The following is a 23,454-nucleotide window of genomic DNA, read 5'->3' as shown; positions in this document are numbered from 1 at the left end:
TGCGAGGTTCCCACAAAGTGCTCGATGCAAACTTCAGCGTCAAATTACGAAGATTTCAGGATGTCAGAAGACTTATCTGATAACGCGACCATCCATTTCAGAGAAACAATTGTGGCACCACCGCAGTGGGTCGACAACAAATGCTGCGCACCGTGTTCATGTGATATTTCCTCTTGCTTAACACTGGGTACGTGCTGTTTGGATAATATCGAATACATGCTATACCCCAAAAACACCAAAACACTCGTACACGCAACATGTGTTTCACCGCAACTTAAGCCTTACACCGGTAAACAGGAATACCCTGAACAAATGCCGAATGTATTGATTGTTCAGAAGTGTCCTCCAGATGGAAACTCAAAATTGTTTACCGCCATGACAGCAGATAAATGTGACAATGGCTTTACGTATGCGGATATTGAAACAACGATGCCAGTTACTGACTCGACCACCAACATCACTTACCAGAACTTGTATTGCGCCTTATGTCACGGTGTTGATGAAAGCAAGATGGTGCGATGGACAGTCAAGATCGTGTGTAAGAATGAAGCCTTGATGCCAAGTTCGCTTAACAATATTGTACGCGAGGTGTTGCGATCAGAAAAGTGCAACCTTATGTTTGATATTCCGAGCAATCAAAACATTCTAAGACCGACGTGCAGGGAAACTATCGGTGCATGCAACGAAACTGGCTTGTGGGATGTCTATGATCCGCTCTTAGAGTATGCATGTCTGGCATTTTACACTCCGTATGCATCACTGTTCAAGAACGTATTTTGTTACATGTGTAACACGAACCACACAAAAGCCTTCGATTATTGTCCATCTGTCCAGCTTCCATTTTTTGTTGCAACATTCAGCGTGCTCCTGAAGTTGCCAGACACGAACCAGGGGTCTTTACATCCTCCCGGTATCATGGCCGTACCAACTGTCAGCAATTGTACCGTGAATCAAATGCACGATCCATTCCTAGTAAGTAATATATGTTTTCAGTGCAAAAAGAGTCTCTTTTTTGGGATCAATTATATTCATGAAACGCTTTTGGCATTGGTATACACGTATTCACTTGTACATGTATTCATTACATTACAAAAATGTTGTCATTGTTAATATTATTTTTAAAATATTGTTAGTATTACTTTTGTATGATGCCCTTGGCGAACACAAATGGTATGATTTCCCCATTTATATTTCAGAACATATGTCTGGAGCTATTCTGTTTGTTTCCGAAAACAATAACCAACGGGCAGTGCAGCGACATAGCAGAAACTGTTAATGGCGTGAATCTAAAACTGCATGTAAAACTACAATTAGTCGAACACGTGGCCCATAGTTTATGTCATTATGTAATAGCTGACAATATTGCATCTGCTTTCCTAGAACCATTGAAGGAAAGTAAAATAAATTCCTCTATTGTACAACTCCATGTCATGTGCAGAGAAATCACCGAGAACGGAAGTGGATATTATTTAATATTCGTAGAATTTCAGATGGGAAAATATTTCAATATTGAGGATTTAAATATTTTGAAAGATTTTCACGAGTCAGTCATTAATATTACCAGCTTCGACGAAACAACGATTGCGTTACGGTTGACAATCGAACATACTATCCATGTTTTGGACCTAAGTAATGTCGAAGCATTGGTATTTGACAATGAAAAAGAGACGACCCAGAACTTATCATTAATGTCGTTTCAAATTGCAGACCACTCGCTTCTGATGCCGCCGGACGTCACTATTACGTACACCAGATTTCATAGTTGTGTTTTAGTTCCAGTTCTAATGGGCGATATACAGGATCGCTTGACAAATGATATTATCTTTATCCCAAAGGATATCAGTATCGATTTATCAAACGTCAATGAAAACACCACACATGCGAGCGGTTCGGATGGCGTTTTCATGTGTGAAACACAATACCGTGACTTTATAGAAAACGTCATGAAAAGGACTACACCAGATGATTTCAGCCCCCAAACCGAAGTTTTTGTTAACGCTAAAGGTTTTATAACATTTATATGCAATTGTGGTTCGATCCTTTTTGCTTTTCTTGTCGTTGTTACATACGCAAGTTTAAAACAACTGCGCACACAGCCTGGTGTTAACAACATGTTCTTAGCATGTCATCTCATAGCAGCGCAGGCTTTATTTCAATTTGGGAGCGTCCAGAGCGGAATCGTATCAAAAACAGTTTGTGCTATTATTGGTATTGTGCTTCATTTGTCCTGGCTTCTGGTTATGTTTTGGATGAACATTTGCACAATCAACATGTATCGCGTGTTCGTCACATCGCAAGGTTTGTCCAGCGTGATGCAAAGCACCACAAAGACCACACTGGTATACGTTTGCTACTGCTGGGTATCGTCCGTGGTCATAGTGATGGCACACATGGCTGTATCCTTGACCTTGAGTAACGGCTTAAGCATCGGATATGCTGGTCGGATCTGCTATATCGCATCACAAGCAATGGTCGTGTACTTCTTTGCAGTCCCAGTTTTCTGCATCGTCATTGTCAATTTAATTTTGTTCACAGTGGTAGTCATAAATATCAAACGATCGTCGCTATCGCAAAGGGGCGGCAAGAATCACCGAAATCTGTTAACAATTTATATTAAGATGTCAATTTTAACTGGATGCACGTGGATCTTTGGATTCGTGTACATGTTTACAGGCATCGTGTGGATGGAGTTTGTGTTTATCATCTTAAATTCGCTACAAGGTTTCTTTCTGTTTGTCGCTTTTGTATGCAATAGGAGGGTGTACGATAATTTGAAAACAAGGTTTAACATAAAAAGAGATCAGGGCAAGACGGCAGCCCACCCTTAAGAATACCTTGGGCTACAAATGGGCGCAAAAGAACTATCTATTATAACATAAACCAGTCGACTTAGTTTGAATGGTCTGGTAAGCTTTTTGATTGAAATGTCATGTTTCTTACATATGATGCTTTTCATTGGCCGTTTTAAGGCGGTGACTCCAGTCGTATTCATTGCGTGTGATAATTGTGTGTTTGTTATTGTTTTTTCTAATACACATATGTTCTGTTATACTGTTATACTGGGTTCATTTCAACAAATAACAGATTCTTTGTTTATATATATATATATATATATATATATATATATATATATATAATATATATATATATATATATATATATATATATATATATATATATATATATATATATATATATATATATATATATATATATATTTATTTATTTATTTATTTATTTATATCCCATGCGGAGCTGTTACATACCCCATATGGATCTTCTTTTACCCCAAAGGAACTGTAACAGACCCTCTACCTTGAATCTGGTATGAAGGCTATCGAACTCTTTGGACTATTACAGTTTGTGCTATTATTTACGAAAGGTTGCGTTTGATGTCCGCTCTAGTTTTAGCGATAAGTAATTTGTAATTTAAATGTTTATCAACTTCAAATGTATGTTTACATATTTATAATTTAAAAAAATGTGTTATTGTATGCATACATTGTAAAACCACAAAAGAAGTCATCTAATAGTTTTGATTTTTTATTTGTACAAACCAAACATGTTATCTTCTTTACATAATACAGAGTTATTGTAGCGGTTAATTTGTGTCTCTTTTACTCATTCAAAAACTACACGTGACATAGTTCTCAACCAGGAAGTCTACAAGTCGTTAAAATTTACAAGCGAGATTAAACAGGCATTATTTTCGATGGCCTACGGCTCTCATATACAAGCATATCACTCTAGTGACCCGCAAAATAGTCGCACTTTAAAGGTCAAAAAATGACCTTACACCACGTGACCCAACATACATATAAGTTCGAGATCCACGTGCAAATCTCATAGTCATTTTAGCGAACCCGGTCGCAGGTTCTTCAACACAGCTAAACATTGGTTTGGTAAGTGACCACGTGGCATGCTCTTGAATTTTTTGAAATTCAAACGCGAATTGTTAATGGTGTTGTTTTGTTTATTTACTATAATATAGTACGTACATATTATTCAACTTGTGTTGAATTGTACTTGTAGGCTTTTCTTTAAAGCCCACATTTTTTCTTGATGTCAAGGCGCAAGAGAAGTGGTAAGCAAGACGATGTCTTGTCTCTCTCTGACCACAGTGAACACAATTCAGTTCATACCAAATCTGATACAAGTAATTTGAGTGATTCTGGGTCGAATGACGAATACGAGATAACTAGAAAGTCCCCGCAGAGAGCCCCACTGCGGTCAGTTGTACGCAAGGTAACGCGTAACGATAAAGACCGAGGAATAACAAGACCGAGTAATGAGCCTCGTATTGATAAAAATAACAATGGCGGACACGATGTAGCGTCAGGTAGCTCGAATAGCATTGTTGACTTAAATAAGCTCACTCCCGAAACTGTGGACAAATTAAGGGCAGCTTTGGGGTTACAGGAACCAACTGCTTCGATCCCTACTCATGGTATGTTGAATAGCTCAGATAGCGATAGTTACGTGGTAGAAATGTCTGATAAAGAAAACCGGTCAAAATCAAACGTAAATTGTTCGTTTTCGAACAGATTTGAGGATTCGCTATTTGATGATTTTGAGGATGAAAATCCTGATGATGATTCATGGCCACAGGCAAAATTAAAGGCACCAGAGTTGGGTGACCCAGTGTCTGAGTCCTTGGCCAAATTAATCAACGATTCGTGCACTCATATGTGTAATGTGAATGAAACGGTAGACAAATACAAAATACCTTCAAATTGCCAATTTATGTCGGCACCAAAAGTTAATGAGGAAATTTGGGGTGATCTCGCACGTCAACGTAGGAGTTCAAACCACTGACCGTTTATTACGGGATACTCAGAATCTGGTTACTGCGGGTATGATACCCATTTTAACATTGGCTAAACTCTTAAAGCCACATATTGGCAAAGTTCCAGAAATAAAAACACTCATTGCAGATTATTTGACAATGCTTGGTCAAGTCCAATTTAATATGAGTGTTCGGCGAAGGTATTTGTTGAGACCTTTTCCTTAAACAAAAATATGCAAGTATTTGCAATATCAATACACCTATTACAAATTACTTGTTTGGTGATGATGTGAGTAAAGAACTGAAAAAGTGTGAAACTAGCGTTAAGAGTTGGGAAATATCCCATGATAAAACCCACTTCTCTTGGTCCTATTAGGGACCGACGGGGCACTGGAAGATGGAGGGCTCGCCCATATGGTCGTGGAACATATGGCTCCAACAGACAGGCGGCAGTGACCGAGTATGGGCAGTTCGGCCATAGACATGACTTCAAACAGAAGAAGTCTAGCACAGCTGCACCTCAAGCCCCAAACTAGCCAAGGTCTTCAAAATAAAGGTAATTGAAAGCAATTCTAATAGATTAAAGGCTTGTTACAATGAATGGTTGACAATAACATCAGATAAATGGGTACTTGAAACCATACAAGGATACAGAATTGTATTTGATAATCCTCCATATCAAAAGAAACCTCCAAATAAAATTTCATTTAATGATTATGAAAAAATATTAATTGATAATGAAGTTGAAAATATGTTGAAGGATGGGGCTATTACTCCAACAGTTCATGAAAGTAATGAGTTTATTTCAAATATTTTTCTTGTCCAAAACCAAATGGAGAATTTCGACCGATAATAAATTTACGAAGTCTAAATGAATTTGTTCATTATCAAAAATTTAACCAAGAAACATTTCCATTTGTGTTGGAATTAGTACAACCAAATGATTTTTTCACAAGTTTGGATTTAAAAAAGGCATATTGGTCAATACCTATTGACAAACAATATTTTAAATATCTAAAATTTGAGTGGAGGAATAAATTATATAATTTTGTGTGTCTCTGTTTTGGTTTAAGCTCAGCTCCTTATTGTTTTACCAAGGTATTAAAGCCAGTGTATGCCTTTTTCCGAAAAATGGGCATTAGATGTTCATACTATATTGATGATAGTATCAATATGCATGGAGAAAAGGAAATATGTAGAACCAACATGGACATGATGAGTAAAAAATTGGAATCTTTAGGATTTCTCATAAATGATGAAAAGTCAGTAAAAATTCCTACTCAAAGAATAACCTATTTTGGTTACATAATTGATTCGGTCTTGTTCATGGTTTTTCTGCCTGAAAATAAAATTTGTAAAGTAAAAAGTTTTGGCAAACATTTATTGACAAAGAAACTGGTAAAGATAAGAGATCTAGCGTCCTTTATTGGCTTGATAATTAGTACATTTTTTGCAATATTAGAAGGACCACTCCATTATAGAACTTTAGAAAGATGTAAAGTTCAGGCATTAAAAGTTACAACAGATTTTGAGTCAATTATGACTCTGGATGAAAAAGCACAAAACAAATCCATTGGTGGGTCATGAACATTGGTTCAAAAAATGGCAGGAAAATAAGACCAGACCGTATATCTTTCACTATACAAACGGATGCTTCATGTGAAGGTTATGGCTCATTTTTTATTGACACAAAGCAAGCTTCTGGTGGGCGTTGGTCAAGCGAAGAATCATTTTTTCATATTAATTATTTGGAGTTGCTTGCAATTTTCTTTGCTTTGAAGACCTGGCTTTGCAATAACACATGTATTCATGTAGCCATACAGAGTGACAGTACCACAGCTATATCATATATTAATAATATGGGTGGTATGAATTCTGAAGAAATGGACAAATTAACGAAAAAGATATGGAAATGGTGCATTAAAAGAGATATATATCTTTCTGCTTTTCATTTGCCAGGCATCTGCAATATTCAGGCAGATTATTTTTCTAGAAATTTTTCAGATACCTCTGAATGGAAATTAAAAACATCAGTGACTGAAAGATTGTTTTCACAGTTGATGATTCCAAATATAGATGTTTTTGCATCTCGATTAAATAAACAATTGGCTAACTATGTATCATGGACCCCAGATCCTGAAGCCTTATATACTGATGCTTTCTCTTTAGATTGGTCAAAATGGAAACCCTATATCTTCCCGCCATTTCGTTTACTCTGCATGGTGTTGAATAAAATAAAGGAGGATCAGGTTAAAGCAGCATTGTTAATATGTCCATTATGGCCTAACCAGACATGGTTTCCATTGTTTTTGGACTCACTTGTTTCTATTCCTGTCAGGTTGCCTCGACACAAGGACCTACTTACCCTTCCTCACAACAACGAGTTGCATCCAATGAAAAAACATCTGCAGTTGGTTGGAGCGATTGTCTCTGGAGAGAATTGCAGAATTTTGGCATTCCGCAAATGGCTATCGACTCAGTCTTTCAAAGCTGGCGGCCAGGAACAAGAAAACAGTACTCATCCGCATGGACACGATGGCATATGTGGTGTAATCTCCGGATGTGCAATTCCATTAAACCGCTTGAAAGTGACAAAATATCGTATTTGCTTTATTTAAAACAGTTGAAAAAATGGTATAGTGTTATAAGTTGTCATAAGTCAGTGATTTTAGAGATGGTCAAGATTTTAAATCCTAACATTGTTTTGAATTTTAATATACTAAATAGATTTATGAAGGGTCTTAATAGAGAGAACTTGTATTGCGCCTTATGTCACGGTGTTGATGAAAGCAAGATGGTGCGATGGACAGTCAAGATCGTGTGTAAGAATGAAGCCTTGATGCCAAGTTCGCTTAACAATATTGTACGCGAGGTGTTGCGATCAGAAAAGTGCAACCTTATGTTTGATATTCCGAGCAATCAAAACATTCTAAGACCGACGTGCAGGGAAACTATCGGTGCATGCAACGAAACTGGCTTGTGGGATGTCTATGATCCGCTCTTAGAGTATGCATGTCTGGCATTTTACACTCCGTATGCATCACTGTTCAAGAACGTATTTTGTTACATGTGTAACACGAACCACACAAAAGCCTTCGATTATTGTCCATCTGTCCAGCTTCCATTTTTTGTTGCAACATTCAGCGTGCTCCTGAAGTTGCCAGACACGAACCAGGGGTCTTTACATCCTCCCGGTATCATGGCCGTACCAACTGTCAGCAATTGTACCGTGAATCAAATGCACGATCCATTCCTAGTAAGTAATATATGTTTTCAGTGCAAAAAGAGTCTCTTTTTTGGGATCAATTATATTCATGAAACGCTTTTGGCATTGGTATACACGTATTCACTTGTACATGTATTCATTACATTACAAAAATGTTGTCATTGTTAATATTATTTTTAAAATATTGTTAGTATTACTTTTGTATGATGCCCTTGGCGAACACAAATGGTATGATTTCCCCATTTATATTTCAGAACATATGTCTGGAGCTATTCTGTTTGTTTCCGAAAACAATAACCAACGGGCAGTGCAGCGACATAGCAGAAACTGTTAATGGCGTGAATCTAAAACTGCATGTAAAACTACAATTAGTCGAACACGTGGCCCATAGTTTATGTCATTATGTAATAGCTGACAATATTGCATCTGCTTTCCTAGAACCATTGAAGGAAAGTAAAATAAATTCCTCTATTGTACAACTCCATGTCATGTGCAGAGAAATCACCGAGAACGGAAGTGGATATTATTTAATATTCGTAGAATTTCAGATGGGAAAATATTTCAATATTGAGGATTTAAATATTTTGAAAGATTTTCACGAGTCAGTCATTAATATTACCAGCTTCGACGAAACAACGATTGCGTTACGGTTGACAATCGAACATACTATCCATGTTTTGGACCTAAGTAATGTCGAAGCATTGGTATTTGACAATGAAAAAGAGACGACCCAGAACTTATCATTAATGTCGTTTCAAATTGCAGACCACTCGCTTCTGATGCCGCCGGACGTCACTATTACGTACACCAGATTTCATAGTTGTGTTTTAGTTCCAGTTCTAATGGGCGATATACAGGATCGCTTGACAAATGATATTATCTTTATCCCAAAGGATATCAGTATCGATTTATCAAACGTCAATGAAAACACCACACATGCGAGCGGTTCGGATGGCGTTTTCATGTGTGAAACACAATACCGTGACTTTATAGAAAACGTCATGAAAAGGACTACACCAGATGATTTCAGCCCCCAAACCGAAGTTTTTGTTAACGCTAAAGGTTTTATAACATTTATATGCAATTGTGGTTCGATCCTTTTTGCTTTTCTTGTCGTTGTTACATACGCAAGTTTAAAACAACTGCGCACACAGCCTGGTGTTAACAACATGTTCTTAGCATGTCATCTCATAGCAGCGCAGGCTTTATTTCAATTTGGGAGCGTCCAGAGCGGAATCGTATCAAAAACAGTTTGTGCTATTATTGGTATTGTGCTTCATTTGTCCTGGCTTCTGGTTATGTTTTGGATGAACATTTGCACAATCAACATGTATCGCGTGTTCGTCACATCGCAAGGTTTGTCCAGCGTGATGCAAAGCACCACAAAGACCACACTGGTATACGTTTGCTACTGCTGGGTATCGTCCGTGGTCATAGTGATGGCACACATGGCTGTATCCTTGACCTTGAGTAACGGCTTAAGCATCGGATATGCTGGTCGGATCTGCTATATCGCATCACAAGCAATGGTCGTGTACTTCTTTGCAGTCCCAGTTTTCTGCATCGTCATTGTCAATTTAATTTTGTTCACAGTGGTAGTCATAAATATCAAACGATCGTCGCTATCGCAAAGGGGCGGCAAGAATCACCGAAATCTGTTAACAATTTATATTAAGATGTCAATTTTAACTGGATGCACGTGGATCTTTGGATTCGTGTACATGTTTACAGGCATCGTGTGGATGGAGTTTGTGTTTATCATCTTAAATTCGCTACAAGGTTTCTTTCTGTTTGTCGCTTTTGTATGCAATAGGAGGGTGTACGATAATTTGAAAACAAGGTTTAACATAAAAAGAGATCAGGGCAAGACGGCAGCCCACCCTTAAGAATACCTTGGGCTACAAATGGGCGCAAAAGAACTATCTATTATAACATAAACCAGTCGACTTAGTTTGAATGGTCTGGTAAGCTTTTTGATTGAAATGTCATGTTTCTTACATATGATGCTTTTCATTGGCCGTTTTAAGGCGGTGACTCCAGTCGTATTCATTGCGTGTGATAATTGTGTGTTTGTTATTGTTTTTTCTAATACACATATGTTCTGTTATACTGTTATACTGGGTTCATTTCAACAAATAACAGATTCTTTGTTTATATATATATATATATATATATATATATATATAATATATATATATATATATATATATATATATATATATATATATATATATATATATATATATATATATATATATATATATATATATATATATATATATATATATATATATATTTATTTATTTATTTATTTATATCCCATGCGGAGCTGTTACATACCCCATATGGATCTTCTTTTACCCCAAAGGAACTGTAACAGACCCTCTACCTTGAATCTGGTATGAAGGCTATCGAACTCTTTGGACTATTACAGTTTGTGCTATTATTTACGAAAGGTTGCGTTTGATGTCCGCTCTGTTTTAGCGATAAGTAATTTGTAATTTAAATGTTTATCAACTTCAAATGTATGTTTACATATTTATAATTTAAAAAAATGTGTTATTGTATGCATACATTGTAAAACCACAAAAGAAGTCATCTAATAGTTTTGATTTTTTATTTGTACAAACCAAACATGTTATCTTCTTTACATAATACAGAGTTATTGTAGCGGTTAATTTGTGTCTCTTTTACTCATTCAAAAACTACACGTGACATAGTTCTCAACCAGGAAGTCTACAAGTCGTTAAAATTTACAAGCGAGATTAAACAGGCATTATTTTCGATGGCCTACGGCTCTCATATACAAGCATATCACTCTAGTGACCCGCAAAATAGTCGCACTTTAAAGGTCAAAAAATGACCTTACACCACGTGACCCAACATACATATAAGTTCGAGATCCACGTGCAAATCTCATAGTCATTTTAGCGAACCCGGTCGCAGGTTCTTCAACACAGCTAAACATTGGTTTGGTAAGTGACCACGTGGCATGCTCTTGAATTTTTTGAAATTCAAACGCGAATTGTTAATGGTGTTGTTTTGTTTATTTACTATAATATAGTACGTACATATTATTCAACTTGTGTTGAATTGTACTTGTAGGCTTTTCTTTAAAGCCCACATTTTTTCTTGATGTCAAGGCGCAAGAGAAGTGGTAAGCAAGACGATGTCTTGTCTCTCTCTGACCACAGTGAACACAATTCAGTTCATACCAAATCTGATACAAGTAATTTGAGTGATTCTGGGTCGAATGACGAATACGAGATAACTAGAAAGTCCCCGCAGAGAGCCCCACTGCGGTCAGTTGTACGCAAGGTAACGCGTAACGATAAAGACCGAGGAATAACAAGACCGAGTAATGAGCCTCGTATTGATAAAAATAACAATGGCGGACACGATGTAGCGTCAGGTAGCTCGAATAGCATTGTTGACTTAAATAAGCTCACTCCCGAAACTGTGGACAAATTAAGGGCAGCTTTGGGGTTACAGGAACCAACTGCTTCGATCCCTACTCATGGTATGTTGAATAGCTCAGATAGCGATAGTTACGTGGTAGAAATGTCTGATAAAGAAAACCGGTCAAAATCAAACGTAAATTGTTCGTTTTCGAACAGATTTGAGGATTCGCTATTTGATGATTTTGAGGATGAAAATCCTGATGATGATTCATGGCCACAGGCAAAATTAAAGGCACCAGAGTTGGGTGACCCAGTGTCTGAGTCCTTGGCCAAATTAATCAACGATTCGTGCACTCATATGTGTAATGTGAATGAAACGGTAGACAAATACAAAATACCTTCAAATTGCCAATTTATGTCGGCACCAAAAGTTAATGAGGAAATTTGGGGTGATCTCGCACGTCAACGTAGGAGTTCAAACCACTGACCGTTTATTACGGGATACTCAGAATCTGGTTACTGCGGGTATGATACCCATTTTAACATTGGCTAAACTCTTAAAGCCGGGTCCATACAATAACCAAAAAGCACCGAAAAGCACCGAAAAGCACCGAAAAGCACTCAATTTCTCTCTATATATATGCAATATATCGTTTTTAGTGTATGTTAACGAGTTTAATTAGTAATAAATGGTTATATGAGTGTATGTTTATACTACATTGTGCCCAAAATGGTAAATATCGGCAATTACCGACCGAAAAGCACTTCATGTGGAAACCGAAAAGCACTCAATTTCTCGCTATATATATGAATATTTGCGTTTCTATTGTGTGTAAACGGATTAAATTAGTTATAAATGGTTATATTTCATGCATATTTATACAACCTTGGGTTTATTATGAGGTATTAAGCCCCAAAATTGGATAAATATCGGCAATATACCGACCGAAAAGCACTTCAAGTGAAGACCGAAAAGCACTCAATTTGTCGCTATATATATGAATATTTGCGTTTCTATTGTGTGTAAACGGTTTAAATTAGTTATAAATGGTTATATTTCATGCATATTTATACTACCTTGTGTTTATTATGAGGTATTAAGCCCCAAAATTGGATAAATATCGGCAATATACCGACCGAAAAGCACTTCATGTGAAGACCAAAAAGCACTCAATTTCTCGCTATATATATGAATATTTGCGTTTCTATTGGGTGTAAACGGATTGAATTAGTTATAAATGGTTATATTTCATGCATATTTATACTACCTTGGGTTTATAACGAGGTATAAATGCCCGAAATTTTATAAATATCGGCAATATACCGACCGAAAAGCACTTCATGTGAAGACCGAAAAGCACTCAATTTCTCGCTATGTATGTGAATATTTGCGTTTCTATTGGGTGTAAACGGAGTGAATTAGTTATAAATGGTTATATTTCGTGCACATTTATACTACATTGGGTTTATAACGAGGTATTAATGCCCGAAATTGGATAAATATCGGCAATATACCGACCGAAAAGCACTTCATGTGAAGACCGAAAAGCACTCAATTTCTCGCTATATATATGAATATTTGCGTTTCTATTGTGTGTAAACGGATTGAATTAGTTATAAATGGTTATATTTCATGGACATTTATACTACCTTGGGTTTATAACGAGGTATTAATGCCCGAAATTGGATAAATATCGGCAATATACCGACCGAAAAGCACTTCATGTGAAGACCGAAAAGCACTCAATTTCTCGCTATATATATATATAATATTTGCGTTCCTATTATGTGTAAACGGTTTAAATTAGTTATAAATGGTAAATTGCATGCATATTTATACTACCTTGTGTTTATAACGAGGTATTAATGCCCGAAATTGGATAAATATCGGCAATATACCGACCGAAAAGCACTTCATGTGAAGACCGAAAAGCACTCAATTTCTCGCTATATATGTGAATATTTGCGTTTCTATTGGGTGTAAACGGATTGAATTAGTTGTAAATGGTTATATTTCATGCATATTTATACTACCTTGGGTTTATTATGAGGTATTAAGCCCCAAAATTGGATAAATATCGGCAATATACCGACCGAAAAGCACTTCATGTGAAGACCGAAAAGCACTCAATTTCTCGCTATATATATGAATAGTTGCGTTTCTATTGGGTGTAAACGGATTGAATTAGTTATAAATGGTTATATTTCATGCATATTTATACTACCTTGGGTTTATAACGAGGTATTAATGCCCGAAATTGGATAAATATCGGCAATATACCGACCGAAAAGCACTTCATGTGAAGACCGAAAAGCACTCAATTTCTCGCTATATATATATAATATTTGCGTTCCTATTATGTGTAAACGGTTTAAATTAGTTATAAATGGTATATTGCATGCATATTTATACTACCTTGTGTTTATAACGAGGTATTAATGACCGAAATTGGATAAATATCGGCAATATACCGACCGAAAAGCACTTCATGTGAAGACCGAAAAGCACTCAATTTCTCGCTATATATGTGAATATTTGCGTTTCTATTGGGTGTAAACGGATTGAATTAGTTATAAATGGTTATATTTCATGCATATTTATACTACCTTGTGTTTATAACGAGGTATTAATACCCAAAATTGGTTAAATATCAGCAATATACCGACCGAAAAGCACTCCCGCGACAGCAGAGAATCACCGAAAAGCACTCAAGTTCTCTATATATACATGCAAGTTAACTATAAGGGCCGATTTTAATGGATTGAAAAGATGTACATATTTATTTAGTCAAAGTCTGTTCATATTGAAACTTAATTTTAATGTCTGAAGTCATCATTAACAACTTGTGAACGAACGGCCGGTACGCTTCTTTAATCAGCACAAAGCAGTTTGGAAATAGATTTTCGCACCTTCAATTAATTATATTCCAGATAATGATGAGAAGTTGTGTTATGATCGGTGCCTTTAATTCATGTCCGAACAGTGCGGCTCGTGTGAATTAATGTACAGTTTTGTTGATTTACATGTGCTCAATTAATTATTCGATGTACGATGTGAATCTAATCTTAGTTTTAGTGCAGATTCGTTCATACGACACAAAGACACTATTTTATGTTACGGATCTTTTCGGTTTAGAGGACTGAGACATTCATGTTAAAAATCGAATATAATATATATTTTTTTATAAAAAACAGGTAGCAAGTTATAAATATATCGGCAATGTACCAACCGAAAAGCATTTCATGGTGTTTATCATCTTATACGTAAATTGATGTATATGTTTTAAGTATTTTTAATTGACGTGAAACTCTTGAATAGAAATTGCAGCATGACTTTTAGTTAATGTGCTCTGTATTAATAATAGCGATTTTAATTGAAGATACAAAAAAATCAACATGTACACGTGAAATTCAATAGCTCCCCAAATGAGTGCAGAAAAAACAACGTGTCAACGTGTCACGTATATTTCAGGCACGGGCACAATCACACTTTATTAGCGCCGTCTTTAAACCCTTTTAATCTCTAAAGAACAGATTAATTTGACCTTAATTAACAAAATTAACAAAATTATTTTAACTAATGCAAGCTAGAATTAATATGTGACTACTTGCTATACAATCAGTACCATTCGAAAATGGATCGTATTTAATTGTGGTTCCTTCTTTGAACTTATGTTGACGGCCGACTTTTAGAATAGCTAGTGCCAGTAATAAATGTATTTCTTTAAATTCACATGTTGTTTTTTTAAGATATGAAAGATGCAAATGTGTCTTACTTATATTGTTTTCTGGTATTTAATCTATCTTATATATATGTGACTACGTGCTAATTTTTGGAGAAATGAAAGATTCAAATGTGTCTTATATATATTTTATCCATGTATCATGTGTATTCAGTTTTCATGCGAAAATATATCTTATTTCTTAATTTCCACCATCACACTTTATTAGCGCAGCGCCGACTCAGTAAATTAATTAATGTAATAAAAAAAAGTGCAACGGTGAGGTGGATCAATTGTTAGTGCACACCACTTCAGCAATAAATGAAAGTTATTTTGGCTGTAAATCCGATATTTCCAATACAGTAGCCATGTTCCTGTGTATTGAGATGATAAGATCACCACAGCAGGTTGCTAATACACAGTGTAGACTGAAATGAAAACAGTTATTTTGGCTGTAAATCCAATTCCAGTACAGTAGCCATGTTCCTGTGTATTGAACTGATAAGATAAAAACAGCAGGTTGCTAATACACCGTGTAGACTTCCACTGTTTTATTATAGTAATTGTTATTTACCTGCTTGGAATAAATGGTGTATTCATTCGGGTCTGATGGTGTATTGTAAAATATATAATTCTGATAAGAAACAGTAGCACACAACAGGAATTTGGTTGATAAAAATAACTGATGTATTTATTGAAAGTGAAATTTGCCCAGAATAGTTGTATAAAATTTTTCGTCTAGCGGCCAAGTGCATTAATCCCGATCGCTGTTGGGTATTTTACTGTTTAGTAACACCTTAATACCATCATTTTTAAACTGATAACGGAAATAAAGAAATATCTTTTTTTGGTAAGTATACGTGCTTGAATTAATGTTACATCTTTCATTGGAGATACATTGCGGCAGAGTTCTAGTTCGCAGCGTAATCAAGCTCCGTGTAATCGGTATCCTACAATAAATAAGTTTTTAATTATGTGTAATTTAATTCGCAACATTGCTTATCTCAACGTTCAATGGCCCGCGCACTTCACAAAATTTTAAAACATCATTATTGTTAAGTGTACATGCTTGATATATTCATAAAATAGCAGTTTTTTAAAAACAATCGGACTTTAACCTTTAATTTGATGCAAATGAACAGAAGAACTGATGTATTTATTTAACGTGAATAACATTTTGAACTAAAAATGTTTTGAATTAATGTTAATGCAAAAATAAATCTATAACATTATACCGCTGTTGGGTATTTTACTGTTAGTAACGCTCGATTGGTCATTGTCGGCTCGGGTAAAACTTACATGTACCCCGGGTACTCTTAAGTAACTCATACTCATGTTGATGCAGTTTTTCTTAACAGAAGTTTGTTTAAGATAATCGTTAGCGCGTTTTACGACATCGGATTTTGGGCGGGAAATACAACTGGGGTACAGTCTAATATCGACCGGGTACATGTAGGTAGTACCCGAGCCGACAATGACCAATCGAGCGTTAGTAAGCCATTAATACATACATTTTTAAAATGTGAACGGAAATAGGGAAATATCGTTTTTTGAGAAGTTTACGCGCTTGATTAAATGTTAGCTGTAGAAATTTAGTCAACTCTTCGGGACACCCTCTTTTTACAGACTTCGGGTCGCATTACAGTCAAAAAAGAAAAATGCATTGATAAATGCTGCTAAGTCCGAAAGGAAACTATTAGATGCGTATAATGTGCGATTACAGCAGACTGATGTTACGTTCCCGTCTTCAGACGCGGACAAGATGGCGATCAATATTCTGCACAAATTTCATCCTGCAATGATAGGGCATTACACACCTATAAAAACAATTGGTGACGGCAACTGTCTGTTTAGATCTATTTCAAAATGTTTGAATGGTAGTGAAGAGCAACATATTTTGTTGAGATTGTTATCTGCTCTTGAACTTATTAAAAAACGAAAGTTACTACAAATCTGATCAGTTCCTCGCCGATGACAGAATACTTAAGGCGGAATATTCAAATTTGTTGCATGATGTTATAGGTCTATACACTTGGTCAGTCGTCGAGCTAATCTTTGTGGTAAGCGCAGTAATAAAAAAATGCATTAAGTCGTACTATCCGCCTCAGCCATTCTCGGACTATACGTCCGAAGTCTTAACACGGCGTGTTGTGGGTAGGGGATGTAAAGACATGTCACCTGATATAACAATAATGTGGTCTCAAATGTCTCGCTCGGAGATAATCAGACTAGAACCTAACCATTTTGTGCCATTGATTCCTGCAAACAAAATTTTAGTAAATGATGTTTCGCCACTCAGTGATGATATTAAAGTTACAAAGGTAGAAACATGTTCAATTCCTGCTAATGCAACTTTTGTGGTAATTGATGGTGACGACTCCGATTATGACCACTCGGAAACTGTTGAAAGGTCTTTTGAAAACTCATTATCTGAGAGCAGTGATGCAAATCAGAATGATGAACTGACAAATGACCAAGCAACGGCTTCTGAGGCAGACAAAACTGTAACATTGTTTAGTGGGAAATTAAACCCCATTTCTATCATATTGACGCGTGTGCGCAGCGGGTAATCAGATTGCGCGCTGCGTGTATTAAGACTATCGCACCTTCAATCGGATGCTATTTAATTAACACCCCGCTGATAAGATAACAGTATTAACACCTTCGATCAGTTGTGTTGTAATTAAAACTCACTGATAGTTTACCTGTGCATTCCGTTGATATTTATATCTGAAAATAAATGAAACACGATTTAAATGCCCCGTCGTATAGATTTCTTTACAAATCTTAATGATAATCATACCTGGTTTTTTATCATTGTTCACATTTGTTATTATAATCATGATCTTGAATTTTATAACTTTTGTACCTTCTTTGCATATGTCTATGTAACATAGTTGTATCTTTGTTTATTTTGTTTAATCTATCTTTTATTCGAACTTTACTACCTTCTTTGCATATGTATATGTAACATAGTTGTATGTATAGTTTATCCATTTTTATTCTATGTTTTTTATATTATGTACCACTTATTAGTTAGTATGTACCATATATTTATATACACATTGCGTCCCATATGCCGGTGTATGTCCTGGATTTTTTTTACATATCATTACTTTCTATAATCATAATCTGATTTGAACTTGAGGGTAACATAATCATTGACAGACAAGCTTATCTTAAGCTGTGCAGTTTTATTTCATTACAAACAGCTGCAAATATTTAATTTCTTGTTTATACAAATGGGACTATTTCCGTTTTTTTTTTATTTCTTGCATAAATTTTCGGGAATATTTCGGCCTTTTTTTTTCTTCAAAATTTGGCTCTTACAAGAGGTGGCCTCCACGTGGCAAGAGCTGGGCAACATATTCATTATGTTGGCAAACTACCTCATGTATATATGAGTCGTGTTCTGGGAAGAAAAAGGAGCTTAATGCATGTTCGTAAAATGTCATCCCAGATTAGCCTACGCAGTCCACACAGGCTAATCAGGGACGACACTTTCCGCTTTTATGGTATTTTTAGTTTCAAGGAAGTCACTCCTCACCGAAAATCACGTTTGGGCGAAAAGTGTCGTCCCTGATTAGCAGTGCGGACTGCACAGGCTAATCAGTGACGACACTTTAAGCACATGCATTAAGCCCACTTTTCTCAGAACGCGCCTCATATATATATAGTGCTTTATTTTCAAACTTAAATCAATATTTAACGAAGTCATTATTGATTATATTAAATATAGAGAGAAATTGAGTGCTTGTGCTTTATCTTTAAACTTAAATCAATATTTAACGAAGTCTTTATTGACTAAATAAATATGTACATCTTTTCAATCCATTATAAACGGCACTTATAGCTTAGTTTCGTTTATATATAGAGAAATTGAGTGCTTTTCGGTGATTCTGTGCTGTCGCGGGAGTGCTTTTCGGTGGCCACCAAAAATAGTAATGAGCTTTATATTTAAACTTTTTATTTAATGAAGTAATTATTGACTAAATAAATATATACATCTTTTCAATCCATTAAAATCGGCCCTTATAGTTAACTTGCATGTATATATAGAGAACTTGAGTGCTTTTCGGTGATTCTCTGCTGTCGCGGGAGTGCTTTTCGGTCGGTATATTGCCGATATTTAACCAATTTTGGGCATTAATACCTCATAATAAACACAAGGTAGTATAAATATGCATGCAATATAACCATTTATAACTAATTTAAACCGTTTACACACAATAGGAACGCAAATATTATATATATATATAGCGAGAAATTGAGTGCTTTTCGGTCTTCACATGAAGTGCTTTTCGGTCGGTATATTGCCGATATTTATAAATTTTCGGGCATTTATACCTCGTTATAAACCCAAGGTAGTATAAATATGCATGAAATATAACCATTTATAACTAATTCAATCCGTTTACACCCAATAGAAACGCAAATATTCATATATATAGCGAGAAATTGAGTGCTTTTCGGTCTTCACATGAAGTGCTTTTCGGTCGGTATATTGCCGATATTTATCCAATTTTGGGGCTTAATACCTCATAATAAACACAAGGTAGTATAAATATGCATGAAATATAACAATTTATAATTAATTTAAACCGTTTACACACAATAGAAACGCAAATATTCATATATATAGGGAGAAATTGAGTGCTTTTCGGTCTTCACTTGAAGTGCTTTTCGGTCGGTATATTGCCGATATTTATCCAATTTTGGGGCTTAATACCTCATAATAAACCCAAGGTAGTATAAATATGCATGAAATATAACCATTTATAACTAATTTAATCCGTTTACACACAATAGAAACGCAAATATTCATATATATAGCGAGAAATTGAGTGCTTTTCGGTTTCCACATGAAGTGCTTTTCGGTCGGTAATTGCCGATATTTACCATTTTGGGCACAATGTAGTATAAACATACAATCATATAACCATTTATTACTAATTAAACTCGTTAACATACACTAAAAACGATATATTGCATATATATAGAGAGAAATTGAGTGCTTTTCGGTGCTTTTCGGTGCTTTTCGGTTATTGTATGGACCGAAAACCGCTTAAAGCCACATATTGGCAAAGTTCCAGAAATAAAAACACTCATTGCAGATTATTTGACAATGCTTGGTCAAGTCCAATTTAATATGAGTGTTCGGCGAAGGTATTTGTTGAGACCTTTTCCTTAAACAAAAATATGCAAGTATTTGCAATATCAATACACCTATTACAAATTACTTGTTTGGTGATGATGTGAGTAAAGAACTGAAAAAGTGTGAAACTAGCGTTAAGAGTTGGGAAATATCCCATGATAAAACCCACTTCTCTTGGTCCTATTAGGGACCGACGGGGCACTGGAAGATGGAGGGCTCGCCCATATGGTCGTGGAACATATGGCTCCAACAGACAGGCGGCAGTGACCGAGTATGGGCAGTTCGGCCATAGACATGACTTCAAACAGAAGAAGTCTAGCACAGCTGCACCTCAAGCCCCAAACTAGCCAAGGTCTTCAAAATAAAGGTAATTGAAAGCAATTCTAATAGATTAAAGGCTTGTTACAATGAATGGTTGACAATAACATCAGATAAATGGGTACTTGAAACCATACAAGGATACAGAATTGTATTTGATAATCCTCCATATCAAAAGAAACCTCCAAATAAAATTTCATTTAATGATTATGAAAAAATATTAATTGATAATGAAGTTGAAAATATGTTGAAGGATGGGGCTATTACTCCAACAGTTCATGAAAGTAATGAGTTTATTTCAAATATTTTTCTTGTCCAAAACCAAATGGAGAATTTCGACCGATAATAAATTTACGAAGTCTAAATGAATTTGTTCATTATCAAAAATTTAACCAAGAAACATTTCCATTTGTGTTGGAATTAGTACAACCAAATGATTTTTTCACAAGTTTGGATTTAAAAAAGGCATATTGGTCAATACCTATTGACAAACAATATTTTAAATATCTAAAATTTGAGTGGAGGAATAAATTATATAATTTTGTGTGTCTCTGTTTTGGTTTAAGCTCAGCTCCTTATTGTTTTACCAAGGTATTAAAGCCAGTGTATGCCTTTTTCCGAAAAATGGGCATTAGATGTTCATACTATATTGATGATAGTATCAATATGCATGGAGAAAAGGAAATATGTAGAACCAACATGGACATGATGAGTAAAAAATTGGAATCTTTAGGATTTCTCATAAATGATGAAAAGTCAGTAAAAATTCCTACTCAAAGAATAACCTATTTTGGTTACATAATTGATTCGGTCTTGTTCATGGTTTTTCTGCCTGAAAATAAAATTTGTAAAGTAAAAAGTTTTGGCAAACATTTATTGACAAAGAAACTGGTAAAGATAAGAGATCTAGCGTCCTTTATTGGCTTGATAATTAGTACATTTTTTGCAATATTAGAAGGACCACTCCATTATAGAACTTTAGAAAGATGTAAAGTTCAGGCATTAAAAGTTACAACAGATTTTGAGTCAATTATGACTCTGGATGAAAAAGCACAAAACAAATCCATTGGTGGGTCATGAACATTGGTTCAAAAAATGGCAGGAAAATAAGACCAGACCGTATATCTTTCACTATACAAACGGATGCTTCATGTGAAGGTTATGGCTCATTTTTTATTGACACAAAGCAAGCTTCTGGTGGGCGTTGGTCAAGCGAAGAATCATTTTTTCATATTAATTATTTGGAGTTGCTTGCAATTTTCTTTGCTTTGAAGACCTGGCTTTGCAATAACACATGTATTCATGTAGCCATACAGAGTGACAGTACCACAGCTATATCATATATTAATAATATGGGTGGTATGAATTCTGAAGAAATGGACAAATTAACGAAAAAGATATGGAAATGGTGCATTAAAAGAGATATATATCTTTCTGCTTTTCATTTGCCAGGCATCTGCAATATTCAGGCAGATTATTTTTCTAGAAATTTTTCAGATACCTCTGAATGGAAATTAAAAACATCAGTGACTGAAAGATTGTTTTCACAGTTGATGATTCCAAATATAGATGTTTTTGCATCTCGATTAAATAAACAATTGGCTAACTATGTATCATGGACCCCAGATCCTGAAGCCTTATATACTGATGCTTTCTCTTTAGATTGGTCAAAATGGAAACCCTATATCTTCCCGCCATTTCGTTTACTCTGCATGGTGTTGAATAAAATAAAGGAGGATCAGGTTAAAGCAGCATTGTTAATATGTCCATTATGGCCTAACCAGACATGGTTTCCATTGTTTTTGGACTCACTTGTTTCTATTCCTGTCAGGTTGCCTCGACACAAGGACCTACTTACCCTTCCTCACAACAACGAGTTGCATCCAATGAAAAAACATCTGCAGTTGGTTGGAGCGATTGTCTCTGGAGAGAATTGCAGAATTTTGGCATTCCGCAAATGGCTATCGACTCAGTCTTTCAAAGCTGGCGGCCAGGAACAAGAAAACAGTACTCATCCGCATGGACACGATGGCATATGTGGTGTAATCTCCGGATGTGCAATTCCATTAAACCGCTTGAAAGTGACAAAATATCGTATTTGCTTTATTTAAAACAGTTGAAAAAATGGTATAGTGTTATAAGTTGTCATAAGTCAGTGATTTTAGAGATGGTCAAGATTTTAAATCCTAACATTGTTTTGAATTTTAATATACTAAATAGATTTATGAAGGGTCTTAATAGAGAGATCCCTCCAAAACCTAGGTATGTTTTCACTTGGGATGTAGGAAAGGTATTAAATGTTATTGCAAAATGGATGTCATTACAATCCCTTTCATTGAAACTTTTAACATTTAAACTTGTGTCTTTAGTAGCTCTGTGTACGGCAGCAAGAGCGCAGTCTCTGAAGGCTTTGAATATTAACCATTTGTGTATAAAGGAAGATGTTGCAATTTTTGATTGTGGTGATCAGTTGAAAACCACTAAACCAGGTCAAAATTTTGTTATAAAATTATGTTCATACGAGGAACAGGAGTTATGTCCAGTTTTGACATTAAAGTATTACTTGAAATGTACACAGTCTTTGAGAAAAGATTCTCAATTGTTTGTTTCTTTTAAAAATTATAAAGCAGTCTCTTCAAGCACTTTGGCTCGTTGGTTAAAGAATGTACTTTTGTTAGCAGGAATAGACATTGTTAAATATAAAGCTCATTCTTATCGGGGAGCTTCATCATCTGCAGCTTCTAGGGCTGGGTGTAAAATGTCTGAAATTCTCAAGACCGCTAATTGGTCTTCAGCCAAAAATTTCAAGGTTTTTTATCTTAGAGATGTGCAGAACGATCCTATTG

General features: G+C 35.5%; 1 long non-coding RNA gene across 4 annotated transcripts; it reads left to right on the top strand.

Moving 5' to 3' along the window:
* The first annotated feature begins 4,185 nt into the window (after window positions 1–4,185).
* Window positions 4,186–22,746, top strand: LOC127842867 (uncharacterized). Of its 4 annotated transcripts, none has more exons than XR_008031945.1 (3): window positions 4,186–4,447; window positions 5,163–5,342; window positions 22,440–22,746. It is a non-coding gene; the product is annotated as an uncharacterized LOC127842867 (long non-coding RNA). The 4 variants fall into 4 exon arrangements; XR_008031944.1 differs by lacking the exon at window positions 5,163–5,342 and adding an exon at window positions 20,478–20,657 and having other exon boundaries at window positions 4,187–4,447; window positions 22,440–22,745; XR_008031942.1 differs by lacking the exon at window positions 22,440–22,746 and adding an exon at window positions 7,125–7,413 and having other exon boundaries at window positions 4,188–4,447.
* The last annotated feature ends 708 nt before the right edge of the window (window positions 22,747–23,454 follow it).

This window comes from Dreissena polymorpha, chromosome 8 (genome assembly GCF_020536995.1).
Source record: "Dreissena polymorpha isolate Duluth1 chromosome 8, UMN_Dpol_1.0, whole genome shotgun sequence".
NCBI lineage: Eukaryota > Metazoa > Mollusca > Bivalvia > Myida > Dreissenidae > Dreissena > Dreissena polymorpha.
Note: the sequence above shows the minus strand (reverse complement) of the source record. Positions and strands in the feature narration are given on the sequence as shown.